The sequence below is a fragment of the Tinamus guttatus genome, unplaced genomic scaffold (assembly GCF_059628265.1).
Source record: "Tinamus guttatus ecotype Peru unplaced genomic scaffold, ASM5962826v1 Tinamus_guttatus_pri_ptg000169l, whole genome shotgun sequence".
NCBI classification, from domain to species: domain Eukaryota; kingdom Metazoa; phylum Chordata; class Aves; order Tinamiformes; family Tinamidae; genus Tinamus; species Tinamus guttatus.
Window position 1 is genome coordinate 177,765 of NW_028288703.1, and position 26,532 is coordinate 204,296.

The window sequence follows — 26,532 nt, forward strand, 5'->3', positions numbered from 1 at the left end:
CGCTGGCTGCTCTCCCATTGCAGCAGGTGCTGCAGTGGGGCTCAGCCCTTGGGTGCACGCCAGGGCCTGAAGGAGCCCAGCTGTGCAGGGAGGGATCTGTCCTTCAGCTCCTCCAGGCTGGACCTGGCCACAAGGCTCGTGATGAGCCCTACAAAACACACCTGCCTCGACAGGCAGACACCGATGTGAGTATTGCAAGACCCCAACTGGAAATCACACCGTGTGTGTGGGCACCGCTCTCCAATGCGCGGTAGTTCCTGAGTGAATTTCATGTTCATCTCAATGTTAAACTGCGCTCACTGTTGCTGTTTTTTTGTTTTGAGTTGGCTGTTTTCAGCTAAAGCAGACTTAACTGCTGCCTGAATGTATTTTTAGAGTCCTTGTAAAAGCATATGAACTACCAAATATGGCCAATCACAAATTAAGCACAAGTTAGGCTTCCATCTATAATGTTAAAGGTTACTGAAGATTATAACTCACTGTACTCAAGAGCATATTGAATTTATTATTTTCTGCATATAAAAAACTTCTTGACACTGCATGCCCCAGCAAAAGTTACTGTTTTGTCAAGCAATGTAGCAAAAACATTTATTTGATTGGACTTGATAGAAAATCCTCATCCGTACTGATTTTCGATGGGCCTCTCTGTTTAGCACATTGAGCTTGAAAACTCCCATTCAGAGAGGGAAACAAAGCTTTATATTATGGATTCATACAAAATTAAAGACACAATGTATTATGAGTTCAAGAGATATTAGTATCCTTATGCTGAGGAGGACAGTAAAAGGAATGGACCTAAGCAAAAAAATATTTATATAGTTGAGCTGTGCTTTGTTGAGCTGTCACTTGTAATGTTAAAACAGAAGGGGCCACTGCAGTAATTGCTGAAGCGGTGTTGTGGTTTGCCAGGGTGGACACAATTTTTCTGCCACAGGGTCAGCACGATAGGAGCAGCTGAAGCAAAGCTATATATTGCACTGTTTTGGAATTAGTTACTAACTAGGCCAAGGCTTGGAAAAGCACATTACTTTTCTCAATTTTTGTTTTTGTGGTAGGCAATGTATTCAGATAGGCTGGCCTTTACTTACCAGCTGCATTGCTAGTTATTTTAATGGTTATTAAATTGTTGCAGCATTCAGTCCCCAAGAAAAGCTGCTCAGAATCCTCCCCAACAGCAAGTATCCAGTGACAGAAATATTACTGCCTTTATTTGTCCCTTTGTCATCTTTTCTAGCTCTGCAAATGCATTTTGACAAATTTGGTTGGCGGCTGTAGAGGTTTAATTGGCTCTAGTGAAGAAAATTCTGCCAGTAATCCTGACAATTAGAGGAGAAGATTTGTTTTCCTGTGACATTTAGCAGTAGGAGTGCTGAGTTCTTACTTTGTGTACTAACTCAGACTTTTATTGCACTGTCATGTGCCAAAGGGATGTGTGTGAGTAGAACTTTTTGTTAGTCCTATGGGAAATGGGTGTATTTGAATGGAACTGAGAAATAATCTAGTCTGAGTTTATGCGATGGCATGTGAACTACACAGTGTGAAACAATTGTTTCAGGATTGTGGCTGCCTGTTGTTGTGCTTGTCAGCCCAGCGTCAGTATCTTGACATAGAATTTTCTTGCTGTTGGGCCCCTGAGTTGAGTCCTGCTTGGTGAATCTGAAAAAACATTTTGCTGCTTACAAAAAGGATTATTTCCTGTAGAAAGACAGTTGCAGAACTGAAGCTGGTGACAAGAGAGGTTGTGGAGTAGCGATGTGCTCAGTCTGCAGCCGTGGAATGAAGCAGCAAGAAGATGCTGTGTGGTAGGTCATTCTGCTTGCTTGTAAACTGAGCAGAGTCCTTACAAAATGAGAACTCGACAAGGGTCATGTGTGCCCGAGTCAGGATTTTTTGATAAACATGATGCAGAGCAGATACTGGTGGGTGCGCAGAAGGCAGAGATGCTCCCAGGACCACTGCTGGCAGAATGGACACTGACACCCATATGGTAGTTTTCAAGAAAAAAAATGAAGACCCATTGCTTTGCATTGTTACACCTTGACCACAAAAATAATTTGCAGACTGTATCAGTCTCTTCGGCCGTTAATTGTGATTAACTGATTTTCTTGAAATTGCTGTGATGATTACATGACAGGCACAGAATGATCCAAGTTAACTCATGCCACTTGGAAAGGATGACAATATATGTTTTCACTAAAATAACAAGTTTTATTTTATTTTTTTTTTAAACCTAGGGATTCATTTTCTCTAAGTGAGTATTGTTTATGTGGCCAGAGGGACTGTCTGAAGATAAGTCCAGAATGAAAAGTACACAGCACTACCTGGCACTTGCGGTCACCATAAAAGCAGGTCATTACACAAACTAGTGCTTCTGAACTGGAGCACAAGTTTAAGTAAACAAAGCGGCACTGGCTATAATCTCTCCAAGGGAAAAATGGAGAGCAGTCATTCAAAAATATAAGTGAAGGCTCTAGGAAAGGAGATACTGGTGATAAAGAAATGAGATTGAGCTATTTAGCATGGATATAGATGTTGTGATTCCAAAGTTTGGTGTCAGTAGCAACTGTATCACCTTTTATAATCTCCTGCCACCTCCCTCAGCACCTCCTATTTTACCAGCTTCTAAGTTTATTGCATAAATGAGGCTTTAGCTCCATGCCCTGGCAGCTGTTCTGGACAAAAAGAGACTGTCTCTCTACTGTAAGATATCTGTATTCTGTTTGTTTATCTCAGGAAGAGGTACATATAAGTAAGTATAAAAATAGTACTTCATTTTTATTTCTTTCTATTATGAATGGTGCCTGTATGGAATTACTTCACTGCAGTTGAGACATAGCTAGCGATGTAACTGATACTGCACGTTAACCTATTGTAGCTCACTGCGTGTCCTGGGCTCATGATACATAATTTAGATCTGGCTTCTTACATATGCAAGATCTTTAATGTATCTTTATTTAAATGGTATTCATTATTCATTCTAAAGAGCCCAAGATATGTTGCAATACTTATGTTACAAGATTTCTGATTTCCCATCAAGCTGCAACTTCTCTGGAGCAAGATGACCCATGGCTATCAAGCAGACACCGATTGTGTAAGAATTTGAATCTAATATCTGGACGAACTACATGTTGGAGAGAGAGAGGAAGAAACAGACCTAAAACTGTTTTGGGTTATGGCCACAACCATCTCCGTTAGAAACGGTTGTTGATGAAGAAGTGGTAGAGTATAATCCCGTAAAGATTTAGATAAACTGTAAAGGAGTCGAGGCAAATTTTTGGTTTGAAATTTGAAAATAAAGTGCGACGGCCCACCTACTGTCAGGGAAGCAGGCCACTAAATGATTTTTTCCCATTCTTATGATTTTTTCCCATAGGAAGTGTCCTGGGAAAACAGGTATGCATTTGTGTAAGTGCAATGTCACCATGACCGAAAGACTTGCTGTGTTGTAGATAGATATCAGCTGCTCTGCTGCTTCAGGAACTATTTAGTGGAGAGCTACCACTGCATAACACGGTGCTACGAAGGGTTATTGAATCCTCTTCTCTCGGGTTCCCTGGATAATAGCCGGCTCAGGTAGCCAGTTGTTGGGACTGTTCCAGAGCAGCCTAAGCTGTAAAGGTCCCTACAAGGGAGCCAAGGCACGTGGATGCTTGTAACAACACCAAGGCTTTGAAGGTACTCCTAATATTTTGATTTTATTATAATGAGCCTTTATGGAAGGACAATGATCAAGGAAAGTGATAGTCGATGGGTTCTTCACTTCTAGACAGAAAGTTCTGGAAAAACACCAGACTTTTTGCTTATCCACTTAGAAGTGTTTGTGGGCTTAGTACAAGAATTACACAGGGAAATCTGTCCTTCATTATTCAAAAGATCTGATTTGGTGATTATTGTTGTCCATTTTGGCTTTATAATCTGTGAAACTGATTTCTAAAATACCCTTTTGCCCAAGGATAAGTGAAAGGCTTGCTTGTGCCGCCTTGCCTGGCGCATGCACACTTGAAACAGGAGGTTTCAAGCAGCACTGGGCTCGTGCCAGGAGGAAATGAATAAGCTACTCCCTAGAAACATGCAAAAACATCTCCCCAAATGAATTAGCAGTACAGTATGAATGTCTGGAGTTTGTGATAGGGATCTGACCCAGGCTTTCAGCTTTACAGTACTTTGATTCATTTTTGATTCATTTAAAAGTGTAATTTTCTTGGTAAAGAGCACACACTATCCTGGGAGGGTGTCCCTGCACAGACAGCTCTGCCCTCGTGCAGCGCTCGCTGCCCCGGCTCTCCGTCCTTCAGGCACTAGCCCATCTCCCCGCAGTGCATGGCGCTCCCAGCGCTCCCAGAACGAGCTTTGCGCTCACGTGAGTCTCTTAGCAGCTCCGTGCTGCCTTGTGCAGAAGTTCAGCACCGCACTCGGGTGCCTGTTGGGGAGCTGGGCCTGGCCGAACGCGCTGTCCTCGGGAGGTGCCCCAAGGGCTGAGGCTCGTTCCGTGTGGGGCCAAAGCGGTGGCGCTGTCATGCAGTGACTGCCAACCCGGCATTGCCTCCATAGATACCGGCGTGGCCCTCAGCCTGGCCCGTTGTATTAACTCCCTCCTGTAAGGAGTGCTTCGCTCTGTGTTCACGCTGCTGCATCTGCATTGCCTGCAAGATGACAGTATTCACCCAACACCATCACCACACAACACTATCTGAGAAAACCAATTTTAGCCTTTTATTTAAAACAGGAAACAAGTGTCAAATGTCTGGATATAAGAGACTAAACGAGGAAATCAAGTTGCTATTTTTATCCTGTCTTAAGGGCTTCACAGTTTTTACCTTTTTCAGTTGAAATGTCTTAGCTTCTCAGATTTCTATATTAATTTCTCATTTTTAAAGTCTCAGTAAAATCACTTCATCTATTTTTAATTGCAACGTATATGTATTTATACACTCTTCTACAATTAAAGAATGCATTCTGTTTGAGCAAAATTGTGAAAAACCGTATTGCTGAGATGAGATGGAGATGCGAAGTTGCAAGTCTGGCAGTAGGGATGCTAGTCTAGGAGTTCTGGTGGGTCCAAGCACTGCCTCTAATTGTGAGATGTGTTGTGATGCACATGCATGTTTTTTCTAAGCTAAGGAAAGCACTTGTTTACGTGTATGGCTGTGCAACTGCATGCTGCCAAATCTGCAAATTTTTGTAGATGCTTTGTAGATGCTGAAGCTACATTTAGGTCAGAGATTAGGAATCACTTGCATCTAAAGCGCAGAACTAAGCTGTCGTTGTTTTATTCTAGCCAACAGAATCATATGACTGTGAAAATTCTGAAAACTTTTGTTACATGAGGTATTTGGAGAATGATTTAAAAACACTTGAGTGAAACCTCTAGGAAGTATATTTATTTTTGAAAGGCTGATTTTAACTTTTTTTCCTCAAATGCATGCTCAATGATGGGGCCCAAATCACCAATTGTTTCATAAATAATGTATTATAGAACAATAAGTTTACAGAGAGAGCCAACCAGAGCTATTTTCTAGGTAATGTCAGCAGAGGTGCTGCAGTGCTCCCAAGGGGAGGGTGGAAAGGGATTAGCAGTGAACATGATTTAAAGCTTCATCTGGTTAAAATGCCAGATGAAAACTCGTTGCTCTTACCTTACTCAGTATTAATGTGAGTCTGAACTGTATTTCCTCATATCACTTGTCAATGCTGGGATCAATAAGAGAAGAATCAGGCACTAAAAATACGACTGACAACATGAAAATCAGTGAAAAGTTTCTGTTTGGATTCTGGTTTCTGTCTATGGAGTTAGTCCAAAATGTAATTCATATAACAATGTACTCTATTGAAATGTAGGTTTTTGTTTCTAAACAGAGCCCTTCAAAGGGTGCTTTTGTATCATGGGCCCATGCTTTTAGGAGTAGTTCCCAGCTCATAACATGTACAGGGAGAGGGGGGAAGAAAGGAGAGAGAGAAAAGAAAAATCTCCTACCAGATAGAGCAGTTGCTATAGCAGTGGTGAGCTCTAATAATCCCCGAGGTCCTGAATCACCTACCGCACAGCAAACGAGAGGAAGGCAAGAAATGAAGAACAGAAAGTAGACTCCTCTTCATTGCCAACATCATGTCAGCTCATGCCAATTCCTTTGGTATTTTACTAATTTAATTGTCTCTTAAAAACAAACAAACAAACAAACCCCCAAAAACCCAAAACATAATCCTTGCTAAATATCTAGTGATTAGAAGACTCAGTGCAAGTAACTAAAACTCTTGGACTATGACAGGACTGTGTGGCTTCATAAGCTGCGGGGACGGAAGCTGTTTGTTTTTGCTTGGATTGCACTGTGATTGAGTCCACGTTCCACCGTCCGCAGTGGGAGAAGTTTATCTATTCACATGTGCACACAGATACGGCAGAACAAGCGACGAGGGTAACTAACACATGCAGCAAGGAAGAGGACATCTTTAGTGTCTGAACAGTAATGCTCTTTTCATTGTAAATTTAACTAGGCAAATGCCTGGTTAAGATGAGATTTCCCAAAGTTTCTGGAAGTAATATGTTCCTAAATTTGTAGGATAGTTCTGGTCATAAAGACCCTTAGGAGGTCACCTACTCCAATATCCTGCTCAAAGGAGCAGCTGTGTGAGGTCAGAGCTGTTGATTGACTGCCCTTGTTGTGAAAAAGTTATGGCTTCTATCTAGTCTGAATCTCTCTTGTTTTGACTTCTTCCTGTCGTCTCTTATTCTCCTGCAATTCTGGAGACTGTGAAGAGTCTGGCTCTTTCTTCTGCTGTGCCTCGTACATACTGGAGGGTGTTTCTTTGTCATGGTAATGCTCATTTGTATCAATTACATCTGATTCACGCATTTTATTTTATTTTTGCCAGGTTCACAGAGCTTTCTGGAAAGCCAGGAATCTGACATATAATTATAGAGCTTTTATTCAAAGGAATTGGTGTGAAATCTTTAGATCTGGATCATTTAAACTGATACCTGCACAATTTGCTTACTGCTCTTGTGACTTCACTGCTGAGAGAAAGGTGTTAAAGTAGCAAGATTGAAATTCCATCTCAAATGTACATTTTAAGTCTGGAAAGGACCTTTGCGATCAATTGTGATCAATTTGCTTGAATTTCACTCAACCCCACTTAGTTTGCCCAGTAGCTTGTGGATATTTTGAATAGGTAGTTGGTCTTGATTTAAGTCTTTGGCATTGCCTGTAGAACTGACAGGAAGGTTCTCACTAGACAGGCTTGGGGATGTGATAAACAACCAGCCTAGACACTAAGCTGGACTAAAAGTGTGATGCCTAAGAATCTCCTTAATAGACTTAGACCTGAAAGTAGAGTGGTTTCAGCTGAACTCAGAGGTCCTTTTATTCCATTTGTGATCTCTGGAGCCTCTCTTTCCCCCTTGCACTTATGCTGTTATTGGACGTCTATAGAAACGGAGACTTATGTTGGTGTTTTCCTGGCAACCTATCAGAAATCCATAGTAAAAGGTTTCTTAATTTGGAATGAGAAGTACATTTCTATCTTCAAAAATAAATGTATTTGTAAGCCGAGTGTTTTTGGAGACCTGTTGCCTAACGAAAGCAGCGCCATCTGGCTTTTCGTTTCTTTTATTGACTGAAGAGTTGTGTCCATCTGTCTGATGCGCTTGGGATACTCTAATAGTTTGCCAGCCTCTGTCCTTGTTTTTATGTTGTGAGGTGCTCCTGCTTGCAGTTATTTCCATGTGTTGCCTTTTTTGGTGTTTGCTGACTGACTTTTATATTCTTATTAAATCTTAAGGGTTGCACTGGTGGTGAATAAGCTTCCTTGACTTATGGTTTAATTCCCTGACTATTATATCCTAAGACACTGATGGGTGATCAAATAAAGAAGAACCTGTCAAGAGCATGACTATATCACTTACATACCCGCCAGGTATGAAAGTACTTAGAGGGAATTTGTTGTAATTCACTCATATCTGCTTTTGCTGTAAGTTTTGTGAAGAAGGTGGGGAGTGTGACTTCATTTCTAGTGTTCTTACCCAAACAGGATGTTTATTTTCCACTTTACTTTTTAAGCTTGAGTCACCTCTTTAAAACCTTATGTACTGCTTCAGTTTCTGCCATATGCTGATGTGCACTGTAAACATCTCTCTTTATTGTTCACATTGTTCATATGAAAAAGTTAAACTTCAGTTCAACATTGCAAACTGAGATACTGAACTATGGAGGGAATGAACCAGAACTGATAAATGTTATCTTAAGTGGGGCATAGATAGATGTGATTTAGATCAAAAAATGTGATTTTTTAAAACCCACGTATAGTTGGAGATTAACATCAATAGCTGTGCTTCTGCCAAAAGCCAAGAACTGTTAATGCTAAACCTGACCAGATCCATTTTAGAATAAAGATTTTTTTTCCCAGCTTTATGAAAGCAGAGTCACCCTGGTGCCCAGGGTTTGAATGAAACTAGGTAGCTTCTTACCCCCTCGGAGGTCGAGGAAGGATGATTTGCCACCTCCAAGGCTTTGCAAGTGGAGCAGCTCCAGAAGGAAGCTCAGCCCATCAGCTGCTGGGTCCGTTTTGATAGACCGAGGACAGAATCCCCCACCTGCTTTGGGATTGGGTGCTTCAGGGCAGGTGTTAGCAGGCATTGTGGTGATGGGTTTGTGGTTGGACTTGATGATCTTGAAGGTGTTTTCCAATCATGATGATTCTATGATTTCTCTACTCAATTCTGTGTTGGGCCTAGTTCTTAAGGGACAGTCAAGTGGCTCAGCACAAAGGTTGCCTCAGGGCCAGGAAGCAGGAGAATCCAGGTTTCCTCGTTCACAGTCCTGTGTTCACGTTGCTGCAGCCTCTCCAGCTCCTGGGAATGCTGTTCTGAATGCTGGTTGTGGGCCAGGGCTCTGTGGCATGGGACTGTGTGTGGATCCCTGTGCAGGGCAGCTGGTGGCCAGGAGGGCCACCCACGACACCCTACATCTGCCCGTGGGTGTGATGGATCGTGAAAGGGAAGTCATTAGTTCCTCTTTCCTTGAGTACCACCAAATCCTAGGTAGGCAGAAGGGAGAGATATGAATTTATTTTTCTCTCTGGCAGGGTTGCTTACAAGTGAGAGGAAATCAGAGATTATGAGATGGGAAGAAGTCTAATGCTGGGGCCACACAACTGTGCTCTGGATACTGGTGAGTGCTGCATTTCCAGGCACCTGGGGTTTATTTTAGAAGAGAAACTCTAACGGTAACCTGTAGGAACAAGGGATGCTTATGCCAATACTGCACAATCTCAGAACCTTTTTAAAGGTATTGCTACTAAGGATGTGAAATACAGAATAGAAACTCACCCTTTCAAAAGGTTTATTAATAAAAAAAAAAAAAAGTTGACCCTCACTGATGTCCCCTACTGTAGCCAGTATTGTTTTCCATTTAAGAAATTAATTGAAAGTATAATTAAGACCAGTTATGTAAAACTTGAGAAAATTCAACCCGATAGAGCCAAAACTGCACAACTTAATGAAGTGTAACTCAGTTTTAATTTGTTGGAGCACATGTAGTGGTGAGTTTCCCTTATCAGCTGGTAGCCCTTCGTAGGGATAAACTAGTAAAAGGGAGAACTAGACTGCTTTGAGAAGGAAAATACACTGTCTGTATCATGCATCCCATCACCCCCACAGCCTGCTTGGAAAGAAAACACATTTAAGGGCTCTATTTCAGAATTATCACCGTTCTATAGGGCAGTAGTTACTAAGCAGAGAACTCCCCTTGCTGTCTGCATCTCTCTCCCTTTGTCTCTTGTTATTTTGGCTGCTCTGTCTTCGTGTGATCCAGTCTCTGGCTCTAGTGTTTTAACTACTGAATCCTGCAGAGCCCGTTTGCCAGTTCCTCCGCGTTGCTCAGTGCTCAGTTCCTTCTTGTGGGCTCTGCCGAAATGTTTCCGTCACGGCTCTGGGAGCGCATGTGCTCGCTCACCATGGAGAGCAGATTTTCTTATTCCTTAACAAATACCTGCTGCTTTAAGACTAAAGAACTGAGCATTAAAATGAAAGTAGCAAATCTAAGCTTATGGTGCATAGCGACTGCGCTAGAGCCCTGCGTGGAAGCACAGAAATTATTTTATAATGGTGTGACAAGCAACAGTCATTTCACAGCAGCACTAGTGATGATATTTTGTCTAAACAATTAAATGAAAATAATCTGTTTTACTGAAAAAGATGCTTATTGTGAGAAGAGCTCACACTGCAGCCAATATGCATCATGTTTTCTCTGCAATTTTTAATAGAAGCTAATTTTAATATTTAGGTGGAAAATAGAAGTACAACCTGGAAGCAGTATTATAGCTCTGTGTGATCTTCCCTATTTGTTTACAGCATGTATCATGTAAACAAGTTTGTTGTCATAATTTCCTAGGCTAGGGTTGGTTCCAATTAAATTTTCATTACCCATTTAGAGCCTGAGATGGGAGCGTGCAGTGGAAGGGGGACATGGCGAGGCTGCTGGGCAGAGGAGGAATGGGAGGAATGCTCCACCTCGGGATCTGAGGCAAGGGCAAGGCCCAGGGGCAGCATCTCCCTCCTGAGATTTAGGGCCTTTGAACCAGTCAAAGTTTGGGTACATTATTCATCATCCCAGAACTGGGGTGTGAATTAAGTTGGCAAGAATCCTAATGCTCTGGTGAGCCATTTTCGGCCCTGGGCAAATGCAAGCGAGGTCCAGGGAACAAGACCCTGCAGGTCCCTGGAAGAGATGAGGAAATATCTCTTGGGGCAGATTCAGGTTGTCAGTTAAAATTTAATGATGGCCTTGGGCAATATGAGAGCAAGGGTTGGACTCTTGCTTTCAAAGCACAAAGCTTTTGTTCGCTCCTATAAATAAATTAAAGCCATAAGGTGTATTGGTCATCATTTAAAAGACTGTTTTTGCCAAAAAACATGGTCATGTTATGTGTTAAGACTGTGGAGTTTTGAATGCAAGTGTGCAACGACACAAAACTCCTAAAAAATGGCTTCTGCTAAGTGTCAGGTGACATGTGTGTAGAGGCTGAATAAATGCAAGTGAGATCATTGAACATAATTGGAAATAGCTACTAGTACCTGGTTGTGGTGTTACAGTCTAAACAAAAAATGCAGCTTTTGTTTAACACCAGCTGCACAGAGCTCCATAGCCTACCTGCCTTACCCATCGCTATACAGAACAAGCATAGGGAAATCTAAAATCACAGGGCCCTGGGCTCCCCCAAAAGAATTCCAACACCAGATGAAAAGATGTGATGCTTTTTTTGTAAGAAGGGTTTCGCTCCCCAGAGTATCCAGCACCAGGAGGCTTGTTGCTAGGCAAAAACACAAATGAGTGATCTAATTAAGTTCCAGAGAGGAATCTGTAGATTTGATTTTAAGAAAGCAGTTGCCTTTCAGTAGCAGCATTTGCATACTTAGTTTGTTGAGCTGGTGTTTGATGTTAATGTTAAAAGAAATCTTTAATTTGTCTCGCTGATTATTGTATTTTAACTGTTGCATCTGTAGCTTTGCATAAAAAAAAAAATCTCCACGGCAATTAACACATGTGAAATCAGTTTTTCAGTTCTCAAATTTTGTGGAGAAAATTGCCTTGAATAGGATTACTGTGGTATGGCTTTTAACAGTCAATATGTTCATTGGTTTACATAGATAAACACACATTATCAAAGTGCAGCAATAGTAACATTAAAGTTGCAATTACATTGCAATATAAAACCATTATCAGTATGGAATAATGGTGCTTGAGGGACAAAGTAAATTACCAGCTTCCATAAAATCATCTGGAAGTTGTTTTACCGCCATGATGGTGTCTTTTTAGGCAAGTCTTTTTAGGCATATTCTGTAACGTTTATTAAAGTGAATGCAGAATAATGATAATCTTGAAAAGTAGCTCCTGCTTAAACTTCAGTGACATAATTTAAGCAATTTAACTGCTGTTTCTGAGTTACTGTTGATAGCTGGAAGATTTTAGCGGTTGAGAGAGTAATTGATATATATACACCTATGTAGGTACCCTGGGGGTCTCTGTGTGTATGCATATATAGCTATATATTTGAATGCCCAACAAACAACAAAGTAGTAAGAGGGTAAATCTTTGGTAGCCTTTGTGGCAAAACTTTCCCTTTTTATGGATCTGAAGATCTGAAATTTAGATGTCATACTAGTACATGCTGAATCTTCTAATGACGCCAAATAATCTTTCATCTACCTGAAAATGGTTGGTCCACTACTTTCTTCAGTACATCTTGATAAGCCGAGTGGGCAGGAAGAGAGGCACTTCATTTACGTAGAGATTTAATAGCAATAATCATGAAATCAGTGTAAATGTGTTTGCGTAGGAAAAAATTAATTGAGAACAAAATTAACTGAGCATAATAGCATGACCAAGGATGAGTCATATTAATCCAGACATCTCTAGGCAATTCCATAAAGATGGCCTCAGCATTTATATTATTTACCTTTATGATGTCTCAGTCACTTCTGGTATGTAGCTAAGGAGGGAATAGCATGTTCTGCAACAAAACAGAGTTCTCTGAAGTAGTGTTAATATCATCACTTATTTGTCAAAAAAAAAAAAAAAAAAAAAAAAAAGTAATCATTTGTGCTTATGTAGAGCTAGTTTAAAACACAATTGCTGGGCAAAACCAGGCCAGGGAGAGCTCATGAGCAAGTCCAGGCAGTGCAAGCAGGTTTGCCTGGAGGACCCGATGCTGCGGGTGCTGCTGGTTTCTCCTGCCTCGCAAACCTTCCTTGAGGGGCATTAGGGACTCGACTAGTGCCCCGGCTGTGCTGGGGGGAAAGCTCCCCTCACAACTCTGCCTCTGCAGCTGGCTGCCCCGCTCCCTCACTGCCCTGTGGCCAAATGCACACGCGGTCCCTTGTCTGGGATGGATTTATACAAGTGTTGTCCACAGCCATCTGGCTCTTGTAGTTTTGTGTTGAATCTCCTGTTGCAGCCTTGTATCTTACGTAAATTATCAACTACCAAAACAAACATTTGATGCTTGATGGAGACATATTTGTGTGATGTGTTTGCTTGACACATTAATAGTTTTGATGATAAATGAGCTTGTCAGTTTGCGAGGAGCAATCTGCTGCACTAAGCAGCTCTACCTCAGGAAGGATGATGCTAAGGAAGTGTAGCTTCATACTTGCCACGTTACTTGCAGCAACAGCCAGCCCAAGACAGCAGTGGGATTTGACTCCCTTGCTGAGGGTATTTAAGCTAGTTGAGTAGAAGAGCTGATAGCAGCAGAGTTTTCAAACAGTTATTTACTTGAGACAAAAGACGTGCCACCTTGATCTCCACCTTCCCAACCTGTCACTTTTTGCTTGTTGTTTCCCATTTAGGCAAAAATTCTAATCCATGCTGTTTTTCTTTACTACTACTATTTTGTGCAGAGGAGGGTACTGTGCTTAAAAATGGGCTTTCCGTATACACTTTTATTCAAACTGCCTGTGCTGACTGCTTTCTAAGATTAAGAACATACACAGTGTTGCTGGGATATGCAGCAGTACGCAGTCAGCCCAGCCTGATGCTTCATGCACCACTTAAAAATAAGCCGTATGTCTAATATATGCATCTCCCTTGCAGTCCCTGGGTTGCAGGTCTATTTTATTAGGATTCTCTGTGCTCTGCTGATGCAACAGCAGCAGGTTCACAGCTGCCTTACATTGGCAGCCTCTGTTACACTGCTTGAGGATGTGGTCTTTTATTTGTACTTCTGCATTTAGGAATCAGAGGTATTTCACAGAATTACAGAATGGCTGAGCTTGGAAGGGACCTCTAGAGATCATCTAGTTCAAACTTTTTTTTTATTATTTTTTATTTTTTTACTAGCTGAGCACTTAAAGTATAAGTTTATAGCATTTTTTTCAGTCTACAATGACTCACACTTTCAGTGAAACACGGTCTGTAATTATGTTCTCCCTTGGATTTCACACTGTCTAAGCATTCCTATTACATTTGTCTAATGCTAGTACTATTTCTTCCGCCTCTTTATACTTTTTATTTTAAGCCTATGACTAAGGGAAACAATTTAAAAACCCGTTATAGTGTTGCCTGTGATTATGCCTTCATCAGAGAATAGCTCAGAATGCCATCCTGGGGCTGAAATTATTGGTTATCTTCAAAGCTGCACTGACAGAAACTAACCAAGCAAAGCAATAAGCCTGATTTAGGAAACAGAGCCACTTCCTTTCTGTGTTTGCCAAAACACAGCAGAAAGGACCATTGTTGGTGCGAGGGACTCGTCCTCCGCTCCGGCCCTGGCCATCGGCCTGCGTTATGAAATGTGGATTATCCACCACTGGAGGTCATTTAAGAACAGGCTACAACAATATGTAGCTTTGCAGGAGTATTATATGCTTAGAGGAGCCTGCCTCGGAGCGTTGCTTTGAATTAAATGACCTCTCTTTCGTGTTTTTTATCCTTTTTACTCCAATATGGCTGTCGTTTTTCCTTACCTTATGGGTGATACGAATGTAAATGTCCATGTGTTGCTAAGCGTCGTGTCTCCAACTAGATCTACAGTTTTCTTTTTTTTCCCCCCTTAAAGTCACTTTTAAAATGTTTTTATCTCAGGAAATGCATGACTTGAGCCTGGCTCAGACCCAGAGGAAAGCTGTAGAACTGACAAGAATTCCTGCATGGGGCATCAGGGAAGGAGAAACGCGAACTGTTCTCATGAAACCAGGCTGGACAGGGCAGCTTTGAAAAATCCCTTAGAGAGCACAGAGGTGTCCACACAGACGTCAGGTTAGTGCCTCAGCATCTGCTTAAGACATGTTTGAATCTATGACTTTAAAACTTTGAAAGAGTTGATCCAAATCAGGAAAAATAATCTGATTTCTGACTTCTAGTAAAATGTACTGCAGTTTTTCAAATCTGTCACATACCTCTATAATCCTTGATTTTGCATTAAAAATGGAATATATTTGTATATTTTTTCCTAATTTAAGACTTTTTGGTTTCTTAATGTGACCTGTCCAGTTAAAGTTGATGGGATGTTATTTTGCGTGGTAAGAATAACCTCTGAAATGGCCCATGTTTTGTTGTTACTGTAGTGGCTTATCTCAGTACATTGTAATCGCCTTGGATGAGCTGTGGTAAGTTATGGTGATTCAGGGAAAGACCAGCTTTTCTTTTATTTTTTGCCCTGTTTGCCCTATGCCCAAACAAGCATAGCCATGACAACGTTCTTCATTTTTGCTGCCCTTTTTGTTTAGGAAGCAAGAATCTGTCAGCAGCAAAATGACATAACTGCCGTTAATCCCAAGTAAGGCCCTGCCGCAAAGCTGCGGCCCGCGCGCTGCGAGCGCGGCCTGCCCGGGCTCAGAGAGGTAGCGCAGAGGGAGAGCCCCACTCCAAAGCACGGGCTGGCACTGAGGGTATAGCTAAGGAGCATCTGGAGCGAAATCAGGCTTTGCTAGGCCCAGGAGGCAATGGAAAGATAGTTAATGTGTTAATATACTCACCCCAGAGCCTTCCCCGGCTTTGTGCTGCTCTCCTGCAGACTCTGCAGTCCCGGATTACTGCCTCTCTGCCAGTGCTCTTGGCAGAAAGAGTTTTCCTCTGCTCCACAGGAGACCTCCTGACGGTTAAAGCAGTGCAAAGGGAGAGAGCTAGAGCAAAGAAGTCCCATCAGACATAGGGGGGACACACCAACAATTGCTCCATCTGCCCAGGGAGATGTGTCTCCCTGCAAGTGTGTCACTAGAAACAAGTGCTGATTCAACTGCTCATCTAGCCAGCTTGTTAGGAGCTCTACTGCAAATTAACAGTTATTCTTCCTGCAGGAAGAATATTTTTTTTTCTTTTTTTTTTTTTCCCCACTACTCTCTACTTTCTTCTTGTCTTTCCATACACTTTAACCCTCAAAAGGACTTTTTACTCAAGCACTTTTCAGGTAGTAAGTAGGGCCTTTATGCAGCGGTGATTATTTGAATCCCTGGGAGTACCCTGGAAGTGTCCCAGCATTCAGAGGAAGCTGCTAGCAGCCCTTCAAACCCGTAATGGTGTTTCCCATTGTTCTTAAAAACATATTCAGTAGGAAACAGTGAAATAAAAATAGGGAGAACCTCTCTCTTTCAGCCTAGTCCAAATGCAACAAAACATCCTTGCTTATTTCCTAATGAAGACAACTTTGCTTTACCATCTAATGTATACTAACACGCTCTTAAAATAATAATAAAAAGGAAGTATTCTTAAAATTAAATTTCAGCAATTAATTGGTTAGTGGCTTAATACTTGGCTTGATATTATTGGTTATGATCTTGACAAAAGTGATCTTTCAGATTTCAGATGAAGAGAAACTGAACTGAGTAATCAGAGCCATTAAACTTGTTTTCTTACATGTTTGCATTTAGATATTCATTTTCTACCATGTTTTTGAATTAAGTCTTTCGGGCCCATCTCAAATTCTGTACGAACAGTGCGGCTTCCAGGAAAGGCAATAGACCAAATTAAGCACCGATGTCATTTCACACACACAGCAACCTCATCAAACTTGCACATATGTTATTGGGCTATTTTATAACTTGTGTTAAGAAAACACGGAAGGATCTATGTGGGTAGAGGAAGCAGAGCTTGCAGTAACTTCCTCAAATAGGACTTGCTTCCTACATCATCTGTGATCTATGTCCAAGGTTGTTCCCTGGGAATCTGGCCCATTAATGCTCTCTGTTGAGCTGGCATATGCGGTGGAAGAAGAATCTGTATTTTATTGTAAAATGAAGATGTGAAGAAAATTAATACAAAATATAAATAGTGCTGCATGCCCATGTAAGCTGTAGTGAGAATATGCAAGGTAGAGTACTACTAAAAGTAATATAGTGTTAACAGTGGTGCACTATTGTATTATTGCTCTCGTAAAATGTTTTTGGACAGTCTAAATCCTTATAGAACTCTAGCAGAAAATAGGAGCTCTTGAGGGGAGGAGAACAATTTTTGCTTTCTTCTTAGGGTTTGCTTCTACTGGCAGCAGAAATACTGCCCAGTGTAAAGCCTGACCCAAGATTTTATTCCTCCACATTAGGTTTTTGCCTTTTACGTTTCCTTAGTTTTCTGTGTCTTAAATTGTTCTTGCCTGCTGTTGTGTTCATTAACTTCACCTCCAGTATAAGCAGCTGGAATCAGCCCATGTTTGCCTATAAAAAGACAATACTTGCCAGTAAGGTTGCAAGTCCCTGCTGCGTTTCCTATAGCCGCTGGCTGTGCTTATTCTGCATGGAGATGAAGAACAACCCACAAGTGATTTAGTGCACTTAAAGTGCAAGCTTTAAGTGGGCGACTTCTTGTGCGTTTATGTAATAAGTGTAGGCCAGGGGAGAATCAGCACATTGCATGACTGACAGAAGGCCATATAACATGTTTCCTTTCTGCGGTTTTATGCTAAGAAATTGCAAATGATTTTACAAATACACAGAGTTTGTTATCATGCTCCTTTTTATGATCGTTGTTGAAGTCTTGGTGCTCTTGAAATATTTGGTGAACTAGGAAGGAAAATGCCAGTGTTGTTCTGCTGGAAGTTTGCCCTGGGCAATATTTTTCCCCTGCAGAGAAGATGCTTGAACCACCCAAAGGGGCCTGCAGGGGCCCCCTGTAGATTCGTTTTAGGCTGTGATGTTTGTTCTAGCATTTTTCTTAATGAAACTGCAGCTTCATTTTTAATTATGTTGTAATTAATGACAACTAAATATCAAATACTTGAAAAAGCTCTGCTCAAATTCTAGAGGGGGTAAGTTAGACAGAAATCTCTGCAAAATGAACTGACCTACGCAATCTGGAGCCTGTCCTTTACGTGATTTCTTGAAACCACCTTGAGCTACTGCTCTTAAGTATTTCTGCTTCCATTGTGGGTCAAAAGCAAACCGGACAAGGAAGTTCCAAAAGAATGGGAAGAAAAAAAAAATAATTTGAAGTTCAAAGTATATTTTGTCTTTTTTTTTTTCTCTAGGAAAGTTTAGTTGTTAATTTCTTCGCATCAATTCACTCATCTCCAGCTTAAAAATGCCTTCTGAAGAATGGGAATATTCATTCAGTCAACAATAACGATCTCCTAAATTCTGAATTCTTTTAGCAGGTTGCTTATTATCCTCATGTCAGCAATAAGAGTCATTTAGCAAAGAAGACACTAAAAAGGGGAGGAGAAGGAAAAAAGTTAACGTTTCACCTCTTAAAAAAAATATATTTTAAAAGACAAATATCATGCTTGTAGATTTAGAGAGACCAAATAAAACCTAAAGATTTCAGATAAACTGAAGTAACCTAGATAGAGCCTAGATATAATTCAGGGTTGGTAAAAATAGTCCATGCTGGAAAAGATAACTTGAGGCACATACAACAAGGATGAAGTTTAAAAAAATGGATGAGAATATGGTGCTGGTCACGCCATAAAAATGGGAGAATGTGAATAAAGGGCTGGATAAATAATGCTGCAATGTTGATAAGTGATATTTGAGATCAGCGTTGCATCCTTGCCTGAGCACCACAGTGAGCTCTGTTTGTAAAAGGATTTTTACAAATAAAGCCACTGATGAAAGTGAGGATGAAACGAGGCAGAGAAATGCAAGGCAGGAAGAATGAGAATGAGAGAGATGCTTAGAGGAATGGAGACAAATCCTGCACTTTGAGGCACCTTTTCTGTAAGAACAGACATTTTAAATCAAAAGACATCAAATCTGATGGGCAATAGGCAGTTGCACTGAGGAACAATTCCTTGGGATACTGTATGTATTCTGGATAAATGCTATCGGCACGAGAAGGAAATCTGCCTCTGAACGTTGCTGAAGATGGTGTGTATGACTGTCGCACAGCCAGCATCCTTATAAATCTGTTGCTTAATTCTGGAGCTGCCCCGAGGAACTGCAAGGATACGAAAGGTTCTCTATGCACCATATGGTGGTTATGAAAGGATCTAACACAGGCTTATTTTTGAGTCAGAAGAATGGAAAAGAGGAGAGCTAAATCTTGGAAAGCGGTATGATTATGAAACCAAATGTGGTAGACAGGCCTGAAGTCCTTTCCACTTCAGCAACACTTGCTCTACATCTATTTATAATTCATTTTGCTAGAGGGGCATAATTCAAGTGAGAATATACTCTTTCCTTCCAGGTTGTTATGATAAAAGAAAAGCAAAAAGAGTTTTTTGAATTTGTTGTAAGAAATATTGAATACAGCCATGTGCTTACAAAAATTAGTGGCCTTCGCTGTTCCTTTACTTTCTCTCCTGTGAAAGCAGTACCTGTTACCTACAGTCCTCCCGAACAGGTAGCTCTACAAAGGTAGTATAATTTCGTTCACTGATTTAAAAAAAAAAAAAAAAAAAAAAGGTTGATATTGTGAAGCCACCTGCAAAAATGCTAGTAAAGGATTTATAAGGATATGTATTAGAGCAAAGTGAGTTCCTTTCAGTCCCTTGTGTTGCATGATAGGACTCCTTTCTCCATGGTCCCGTCTGCATTAGAACAGTTTGGGTTGTGCTGGTCCGGGTACTCTCCTTGGTACTCCCAGCACCTTTCCTGTGGTTGTGGCAATCCCCAGACCCCAACGACACAGTGTTGGGAATGATACCTCTTATTTGTTCTGCGCTTTTTTGGTAAATAGCATTTCAGATGTTGTGCATAGCTCCAAAATGGTCTTGTATGGAGGTGCACGGAGGAGTACGGCCGCGCACTGCTGCAGCCCGAGCAGTTTGGGGAAGCTGCGGGCGACGCACCTGGCAGGCGTGTGGGGAATGCGGCAAAATGTAGGGAGCCATTGGGAGCAGCGCTCTGATCTCTGGGGTAGTAGTGATGTTGGTGCCCAGGTGCAGGAAAAGTAATGTGAATGGAGGATAAAATTTATTCCAGTGCTCTTTACTGGATTTAAGTATATAGTTTTCGCCTTCATATTTATGCTCTGAAAAATACAGCAATCTATCTTCATGAGGCATGGCTGTACTCAACAGGAAAAAGTTATTCGTCATGTTTAAAAATGCTATGTAAGCTATAAAAACAGAAATAACTGTTTATATCTTCCATGTGAAACATCTTTGGTTCTATTACTTAGTAAGGAATCCAAATGGATCTCTATCTGATAACAGAATTGGGCACAAAGTAGTTAATCCTGCTGTAAAAACAGGGAAAGCAGCAGGAAGATCTGACTTCAACTGGCAGTGTTTGGTGAAGTGAAAATAAAGGTATATTTCTATTCCCCTGTGGTTCACATCAAGGATCACCAATGTACTGAATACAGATATAGTTTCAATTACTTCTTGAAGTTGGACTTCATTGCTGGAACCGAAATAACATTTTAGAGAATACAAACGCTTAAAAGAAAGATCTTGCAGAATTCCCTGCTGAGGTTTCACTTTACTGCCTTATACAGAGCATTTCTAACCTCCAAAATGAAATAGTGAGAGATCTGACTGTAGTTGGATAGTGCATAAAAGGGAAGAATGAAGGTTTTGTTGTAGGGGAAAAAAATGTTTTTCATTTAAATTTTGATCAAATATTCACCTCTGGAAAAAAAAGTGTATGCTAAACTTATCTATACAACACTGCTGAGTGAATCTGTACAAAATATTTTATTTTTTAAGCTTGTTCAAACTTGTAATGCAGTGAACTAAAGAATGCCCTGTGCTCTGTTGTCACAGGCTGCCAAAAATTAATTGCAGTGCCTCTCTGAAATGCTCTGCTGATGCGTGGCCTGAAAGCCTCCTGTTTTCACTATTTTTCTAGCATATAATGTGGTTGTTATTTTTTTTTTGCACTATACTCTTGTTTACAGTTGCATTTAATAATAGTAGTAATGTTGTAATTAAGTACCATGTGAAAATGAAGCAGATCATTTTTAAAGTAAAAGTAAGATGATGGAAAAGCACTCACAAATAGCAATAGCAAAAGCATTAATTATTCTGCTTACTTTAAATGTCAAGCTATAATATCTCCTAAGTGCCTGTTAAGAAAGAATGGAAGGTCAGAAGAAAACCAAGAATCCTCACGCAGACCTGCATTTGTTTCCTGGAGCATTTTCCTCCGTTCCTGGACTTTGAAAACCTGCTACTGGGGCATTTGATGGCCAGAGCTGGACGCTACATCCTCTCCGTGTCTGTTTCTGCCATGCAAGTGTGCTTTGCCAGTTAGCAAGGTGATTTTCAGGTGAGCGGGTGTTGGCAGCAGGTGTTAGGTGGCCCTGTCAGGGAGCATTATCGCTTTCTCACGCTGCTCTCCTGCGGCAACCCAGATTTCTCTCTGCCTAATGATGTTCTGGCAGTAGCCCTGAAAGGTTAAATATAGTTTTAGGTGGAATTCTAGGTATATAACAGTGCTTCATTACCCCTGTGGAAGGAGCACAAGCAAAGTCCTTGCAGACCTGCCCCAGCTCAGGAGGGGATGGAAGGGAGCCCGGTGTCAGTCTTAGGACAGGCGTTCTCGTGCTAGGGCACTTCTCTGCTCCTTACATCAGGGATGCAGCAGCTGGGTTTGTCCCAAGATAATGGACTCAGAAGCCATGGATTTACACTCCAATATGCAATTATATGTCTCCCTCCACCTCTCCTTCCCTGGGCTTACACCCAGAGATTAATAGGTAATACGTATTGATCCTATGCTACTGTGGAGATCTGTCCTTTGTATGTTTTCATATTTGAGGGGGGTGCCTATTATTTACTGGTGTTTTTTCAGAGCTTGGATGTTGCATTTATAGGAAAGCACATTGCATGGTAAATTGTGGAGAGTCCAAGTCAGCAGCAAAGGCTTTTCCTAATTCCACTCTGTTCTCATATAATGGAATGTCACTAGGACCTCTCCTGAAAGGATGATCCCATTCACAGGATTTAGCTTATGTCAGGAGAAGAATTTAGAGTCTTGGGGGGAAAAAAAAAAGTATTTTCAACTGCTCTAATTTCCAAATTCACTGTTAGGTGGATTAAACATTCTGTGCTATTTTTTTCATGGTGATAGTTTCTTGGATGTGAGACGCTATTATTGGAATTCTGGTCTCTCATACATGCATTCAATTACATTGGCATTGTGTACTACTTATGACCTTTTTAATATTCTGTCATTTGACTGACTGCCTATTCTTATTCCTTTTGCTATTTACAGTTTCACAGCCCATGGGGCAAGGAATAACCTCACTGACTATTAATGAAAATGCAGAGTGCTGAAATGAGCCCAGCGTAGAGCGAGGTGCATTCATGAAGCTTTGTAATGACAAGAGCCTTGTTGCAATGGTGCCCTCAGCTCTATTCCCACTGAAGCTGCTGTGTGTTTTGCTGGTCATGTCTATTTCAGAGAGTGCAGAAAGAGCAGTAAAATATGCAGAATAACCAAATACTGGAGAAAAATGTGTGCTCTTATAGCATGAGCTAGCCATGCCATATCTGGACTCTGAGTTTTCTTGGGCTCAAATCATCCTTACTGATGTTTGTTCAATACTATTTTCATTTGAGTCCAAGTTTTGATTAGGCAACTGGGTTTGGTACAATACAAATAATAAGTAACTGATCACAGTAATACATTCCTTAAATGAGGGAACATATTTGAAAGACAGTGACCTGGGCTTCGTAAAATATTCTTAATTGTCCTTACATTGTCCTTTCCATGTAACTACAAAGGTAAAGTTGAGAGACTGATCTTTGGCCTCAGATAGCTCTTCCTCTACACAGTCTACCACAAAGGAAAGGTTTTAGCCACCTTCAACCAGTCTTTAATGTTTGTATAAGTGTAGTTGCATACTGACATATTGAGGTACCTTGTAAAACATGTGCTTGGCTGGAAAGTTGGTTTTGTTCACCTGTGCATTTTGCAACCTAGTAAAGATGATTGGTAGCACAAAAGAGTGAAATCATCACTTGGGATTGAAAAAATGGCCTCACAAGGTTTAAAATTATTAATATATTGTGTGTCATGAAACAAGTGACTGGTGGGCATGAAATAGCACTAAAATGAGAGTAGAGATATGCTTTTGAATTGTATACAAACAATATGGAAAATGGTGCTGAAATAAGACCTCTACGCTTGTAATGGGAAATCCGTAATCAGAAATGACATGGTTTATATCCTTCTGCATTTCTAATTGTATTGTTGTCTGATCTAATCTAAAGCCTAAAGGCTTCTTGCTGGGTGAAAATTGCATGTGGAAATAGAGTCTGGATAAGGTGCCCGTCATATCTGTATCAAAGCACTTGAGGCCAGCATGAAAATGGCAGATTTTTTCTTAGAAAAAGCAAGTCCTTTTCCTTCTGTTGGATTCTGTAAACAACATGATTTGAAGTGTCCTGTATCATTGAACTGGAAGACATTAAATAGGAGCCAGTTAGATCTAAGCAATTAACTGTAGTGGAGGTAGTATCTTGCCAATATATATTTGACCTCTGTTCCTTAGTTCCCGTATTCCATAGAGGGGAAAGCATAAAATAACTGTGAGCACTGTTCTGCAACAGCATTTTTGTATTTATATGGAGTTTATGGACATAGATGGAAGTAACCGGTCCCTGGCATTTCTGCTGCGTAACTTTTCTTTCTGATAAATACATTGTACAAAACTGGAAGCACCTTCTTGTAGACATTTTTTTTTTAGTCTTAGAAACAGTCTTTTGGATCTGCTCTACCCAAATTATGAATCCAAACATTGCAAGCAATAATTTTGGCTTCAGATGTGTCCTAAGGAAAGAAGACTTTGTGCCTCTGTTAGCCTAGGAAATGAATTTCCTTTCTCGTGTAGCATGCCTGAATTCTCAAATTAGTTGAGTATATTCCCTATTCCTGGAGCTCCTAAAATGTTGGGACTACTCGTTTAGCAGAAAAAAACCCAGGAAGGTGTTCAGGCTGTCAGGTACCTTCACTGGGGCAATTCCTAAGGCAGCTTGACTTCCTGAGGAGCTGTGATGAACTTCCAGCTTTGTGCTCTGTGCAGCAGCTGATGGACTCCAAAGCAAACATCGTAATGAATGTGTCTGGCACAGGTAACGTAGACATGTTCATCAAATGGAAGGGGTAGTGCAGCTCTTTTATTGAAATGAAGAAATTAAGAGGTATGCTGTGACATAACGGATGATTTTGTAAGCCCTAAGGAGTTAGGAAACTGAGAGTAATGTTCTTTAAAGCATCTGTAATCCAGTCCTGTAACATTCTGCTGAAGGCTATATTAAAGTGCATACTGTATTGCAAAAATACCGACGATGTACCAAGTCAGCTGTGTAAGCCTGGCTGTTGTGTGACTGGCTGTTTCACTTCACTGGAACATTTTTACAGCGAGTTGGAATGGGATCCTGAAGGAGCTCAGGTATCGCTCCCGCCTGCTGCTCTGCAGAGTGCTCCTAGCAGTCTGCCTTTTGGCTAAGTATTTCCCACAACTGGTAAATGGAGTTCAAATCAAACCAAGTGAACTGCATGATTTTCTAGTATTTTTTCCCTTATGCTTAACTACTGGAAATGTCTGGCTTGGCCAAGAGCTGTCCCAAGTCAAACTGCCCTCGTATTCTTCTTGTAGCACATGCAAGCTCTTGGAATAAGTGTGTTCCCCTTTAGGGTCCCTAGTTTCTGGCCTTTACAAATTCTGTATTTCTGTATCCCTGGAAACAAATTAAGGCTGGACTTCTGTTTTCAGCCTCAGAAATCCACCATAACCAGTTGTTACAGGCAGCTGTGTCGAGATGTGAGATGTGCTCCCTCTTCCTAAGGCTTTGTAGCTAGCATCAGTGCATCACATATTCCTCGAGCTTCTGTGACCAGGCATAACATTTTCTATTGTGCTTCCCTTCCAGTATATGAAGATGTAGTGTCACACAGTTTAAAAAAAAATTACATGTTTGCTCTGTCATGGAGTGGTTAATGTTTGAAAAAAAATGATGTCAGGCTGATATCCGCTTGTTCTCTGAGTTCCCCAGTCATAACAAATTTCTCCGTTGTTTCACAAGAGAAATGGTGCTCAAGGAAATTCTGTCAGCCTCGTGCATTTTCTTTAGTGCTTGTCCAACCCTTAAAAAGTCTTGATAAAACTTTTGCTGTTTTTACTTGTCTGTGAGCAGTGCTGTGGTTTGCTTGTCTGGCTGGCCATAAGGAGCACTTGGAAATGGTGCTGCAGACCCCAGCACTAGTTAGGGCTTTGCTAAGTCTAAGCAAAATGAGCATCAATGAGAAGCAAGGAGGCTCTTCTACCACATTATGGAGAAAAAAGAAAAGCACATTACTAGCCAAGAGGGGGAAAATACCTACATGAGACCGAAATGGGAGACAGGGAGAAACTGAACCTGGGAAAAGACGACTGCTATTCTGTGATACCACATGTTGTGGAGGTAAAGATAACAGCTTAGCATTAGGACTAGCTTAAACACAGGAATAGATAAAACTCTCAAAGCAGCGCCAATTTTGGAAGACAGTCTAGGCTAGAAACACATGTTGCTAGGAAACTTTTGTGTTAAAAGGCATTCATCTTTAAACCCTGGAAGCATAGTAATAGCTTTTTTCTGTGCTAGGGAAGTTCTAATGTCAATCCTGACACTACTTAGACAAGTACAAGAAGAAGAAAATTAGCTTGGCTTGTCATGGGGAAAGACTAAAATTTGGTACTATTTTTAGATATTTTATGGGAGTTAGCTAGATTTTAGTCATTCTGGTCTGGCTAATAAAAGATTGAAAAAGGAAGATGGCCATATTTTGTTTGATTAAAAGATTTTATGGAATGATAATGGAAACATATTTTGAAAGCGGTTAGTTAGCCGAGCTCTGAAGATAAATTTGGTGCATGGCAAGGTTCAACAGGCTACATTGAGAGACCATGATAGTTAATACAGTTCTCTTAGGTTGTGGTGTTCTCACCCATAGGCTTTGTGGCATTCATTGTTTCCTCACTTTATAAAAATTCTGTGTACAAACCTTATACATATGCTTCCAAAATTCCCCAAACATCGAACCTTTTGAGTTCCTAATATTTTTGCCAAAAATTAAAGACATGACTTGCTCATAACTTCATGAGCAAAGAACCTCTTTAATGGAGCAGAGGTATGGGATTTTCCGGCAGAACAGAACATTTAAATCTGGTTCGGGCAGTGCCATCCCCCCATACTTACAGATGGTGTTAGGTATTTTTCTCATGGGTGCTTTAACCTGATTTTGTCTTTATTTTTTCTCTTTTTTTTTGGTGTTTTCTCAGTTTCTCTTGTTTCCCTGCTGCGACTAGAGTTGCGCGATGCCCTGGCCGGGCCCGAGCGCTCAGCCAGGCTGTCTCCGCTGCCAGGGGCTTTGCCCAGCAAACCGAGTTGCTGCCTTCCTCCTGGCACTGTGCCTGCTCCCCGCCACGTCTGCACTGCATCCCTGCTCGGAGCCGGGAACACCAGCCTTCTCATGCCTGCTGCTGCTTGGGCATTGCGAGAATACGAACGTACAGCAGCTGAGCTCTGTGTCCCTGCTGTTCGTAGGCGCCCTGATCCCACAAATAGCTGTGTGCAGGCACGTGGTGCTCGCGCGGTCAGCCTCATAACCAGGGTGATGGAGCGAACTTGCACTTGTAGCATCAAGAGCTGAACGCTATTTAAAAATACAATTATGTTCAG